This window comes from Acanthisitta chloris, unplaced genomic scaffold, assembly GCF_000695815.1.
Source record: "Acanthisitta chloris isolate BGI_N310 unplaced genomic scaffold, ASM69581v1 scaffold40547, whole genome shotgun sequence".
In the NCBI taxonomy this organism is placed as follows: domain Eukaryota; kingdom Metazoa; phylum Chordata; class Aves; order Passeriformes; family Acanthisittidae; genus Acanthisitta; species Acanthisitta chloris.
This window is the reverse complement of record NW_008683917.1, coordinates 3,134-7,041: the sequence shown is the minus strand read 5'-3', so window position 1 is coordinate 7,041 and position 3,908 is coordinate 3,134.

The window sequence follows — 3,908 nt, the reverse complement described above, 5'->3', positions numbered from 1 at the left end:
CGGCCCGGCTCGAACGCTGCAGAACAGCTCCGTGGGCCAAGGCGGAAAATAGCGGGAGGGTTTCCTCGGTGTAAAATAAAGAGCAGAGCGGACACACAAGCCGAGGGGCAGTGCTTCTTTCAAAGTAATAGTTTTCCCCTTCCTGCCCGCCTCTGCTCCCCAGACCCCACAGTTAATGCCGAGCACATCAGCTCCTACATACACCAACGGATACACACATTTATAGACATAATGCGTATCTAGACGCACATATGTAAACTAAGCGTCTCGCATCAGCCATCCATTTGCTTTTTATCCTGTGCAGTGAGCTAATGCAGAGAGAAGTGCAGGGGACGGGAGCTCCGAACACTCTATTTCGCAGCAGCAACAGTGCATTTCTGAAGTAACGCCCAACTTAAGAGCAAACGTCGAGACCGAAAAGGTGCTGAAGAAAACGATTGTATTTTTAAGAGCTTGTCTGAGAAACAGCAGGACAGAAGACAAAAAGTTAAAAGAACAAATTCGCCGAGAGGAGCTCCGTTAAAACCGTGTCCTAGAGTCACATTATTAGGTCAGTAACATGCTGAAATTAGTTAGCCACTTCAGCAACACCTTTGATACTAAGCAAAAAAGTCTGTTCCCTTCAAGAGTCCAGTTGTCTGTAAGTTTGTCACCTTCTAGCACGTTATTACTTGCCCAAATATGCTTGATGGAGAAGAAGGACCCCAGGTGAAATCCATCAGAACAGATGGAAGCGAACATGTCATACCTCGTTTAGTTTTCTAAGCATTGCAGCTATCTTTTAATTTAAAAAAAAATCCAAGCACAAACCCAAACAAACAAAGCCCTCCCCCCTAAAATAACCCGCCTCGTGTACATGCACTTTATTCTTCTCCTGTACACTTTAAGGAGTCCCTGTATCGATGAAGCGCTACTCAGAATGATATGGGGAGTTCTCATTGAATCAATCCAAAAAATCGTGTATGTTCACTAAAATCTGCCACGTAAATTCACTCGCTAAAGAAGCACAACCTACAAAGTCATTTTAAATTAATCAGAAAGTCCCGCTGTGTTTAGCGAATAGAAGTGTATCTCAGGAAAACAGTTTTCTCATTCAGATTTAGTTGTTAGCAGGAGATATGGAGCTAGCCAGTAAAAGCAGAAATAGATATCTTGGTAAATCTTTTTACAGTATACATTTTTAAACTTTTCCCATTTCTTTACGCCGGCTCAGGACAGTAGATTTACACTATCTTCCGTAGGCAATGCATTCAGCCATTTGTAAATGTTTTTCCCTCTCAATATCTGTGTCACGGTAAAAAAAAATACAAAAAACGATTTCCCTCTTCGCCCCCCCTAACAAAAACTTTTATATCGAGGATTACATGACATATTTAATGTTTTCATCTATAGGTTTCCCAAGACAATTTTTTGCATAGTAAGTTGTTTTAAGCATCAAAACGAATTTCAGTTTCTTTTAATATCAATACATCTTATTCACAATCTTATTTGTAAAGCTGACCAGAAGCCTTCGAGAGAAAGACATAGGATATAGAAAACTTTGACCTTACCTGCTCCCTAATGTGCTTGCAGCCAGAAAAGAGAGGAGGAAAAAAAAGTAATTTCATGTTATTCGCCACTTTGCCAGGGACGGTCATCTCTCTACCTTAGAGGAACAGCCGCACTGGGTCAGATCTCTGTACACATTTGATACATATAACAGTATTGCCATTAACTTAGAGTTTGGAGGGTTTTTTTCCCCCTGAAGGGGATCATGAGAGGAACAGCAGGTCAGACAGAAAAAAAAAATATTTCTCAGCTTTGCTCCAGACACGGCCATGAAAGGACTGAAATTCTTCAGAATTCACTCAGTCTTTACCTCTAGACCAGCTTTGTAAAGGCTAAAGGCAGCCGTCGCGACAAGTTGGACCGGGGCTGCCTTCCCGGCGAGGCCCCTCTACCTGCGCTGCGCCACAAAACTCCTAAAATACTTTTTTTGCTCTCCCCTCCCCACCGAGGCAACTTCTCTTGGTGTCATCTCAGAGCTGTCTCAGATTACATTGTTTGGGATCTGCACTTTTAACACTGTCTTAAGGCCCTGCACTGCTTTTTGAACAGATATGCAGGCAATATACTTTTAGATCAGCTCCTCATTGCTTTCCCATCCCGTAGTACAGTGACACCGCCGCGCTCGTGCATTGCTGCTGGGGCCGCAGCAGCGCCCGAGGCAGGCCCCGCCGCCGGCTCCCCCGAGCCCTTCCTCCCGAGCATCCTTCTTACTAACAGGCTGCTGTGAAACAAACAAAAAAGCCAACAACCCACAGCCCGTTTTGATATGAAGCAACAAATATGAAGAAGTCTTTTGCTATTGTTGCTGTTGTTGTGGTCGTAGTAGCGATGGGGTTTTGTTAGGTTTTAGGATTTTTATTTTTGTTTTGTTTTGGGTTTGGTTTTGGGTTTAACCCGAGCATCCTTCTTACTAACAGGCTGCTGTGAAACAAACAAAAAAGCCAACAACCCACAGCCCGTTTTGATATGAAGCAACAAATATGAAGAAGTCTTTTGCTATTGTTGCTGTTGTTGTGGTCGTAGTAGCGATGGGGTTTTGTTAGGTTTTAGGATTTTTATTTTTGTTTTGTTTTGGGTTTGGTTTTGGGTTTAATTCTTTTCTTTTTTCTTTTTTTTTTTTTTTTTTCCAACGTTTTTTTTTTTTTTTTTCTTTTTCCACGGCCTGCTGTGCCACTACATGCACACTTCATGGCACTTAAGCATGAACTCCTATTTACAGCAGGAAAAAATGCCCTTAGCGATTCTCCTGCACTTACAGGCAGTGCCAGGCAGTGGGGGAGTGGGAGGGAATAGCCATTCTTCAGTAGATTCTTTTATCTCTCAAAATACGGGGTGCCCACGGTCTAGCATCGATAAAGCAGTTATATTGGAAACGTGCATCTCTTCCATCATTTCAGGTTTGAATCACACTGCCCCTCCCCCCCATTATCCAAGTTCTGCATTGATTACCGGAGACTGAAAATCAGCGTATTGGAAGAAGCAGGAGTTTAGACGGAGGCATATATTTAATTTTAAAATGCTATACAGTGATTAAGTTATCATGAGTGTTCTCAAGGGAGACTGGAGACTAAAATGTATTTACACTACTCCCCCCCTCAAAAAAGAAAAAATCTTCATCCTAATCAAGACATAGCAGCTTTATAAAAAAATAAAACTATAAAATACAATATCACAATGTCATAAAAAAAGCTATAAAATTGTTAAAGAGCAGTTTGTTTGCATTTCTTCTGATTGATATGTAAATACAGTTTGAGCTGTGTTTGCTCGGTCTCTAGTGCTTAATAAAGAGATGAATTCACCTTTCTGTGGAACAAGTAAACAGACTTTAAACTAAGCCGACATCAGACAAAGTGGAAACGAGTTTATTTAATCGAAACTAAATCTAGTTTAAGGAAGATAAGTCAGTGTACATAATAATCCATTACAGTAATTACACCCACCACCAAATATGTGTTTATGAGGTTGTCGAGACACAATAAAATTAATTTATTTCCCCCGAAGTCTATAATGAAAAGTCACTGGCTGGATCTCTATCAAACATGTTAACTCCAATACTGGGGGGGAGGGTGTTATAATATTTCTCGGCTGTATTAATCCCCTTCAGTGCTACTCAATTTTAAATGTTCCTGGGCTTGAAGGAATGAAAACATCAATTACATCAGAAGGGGAAATGTCGACTTAACTACAGCACTTTCCCCCTCGGTCTTGTGTATAAACTCCAGGAGAAACTAAGCCTAATTTTAAAAAATCCGTAGGGTTGACCCTGCTCTCTCTCCCTCCGCGGGAGCTGGCAGAGCTGCACTACGGACGAGGAACCCCCAACACTGTTTTCTTTTAGCAGAAATAACAGCATTAAGCTC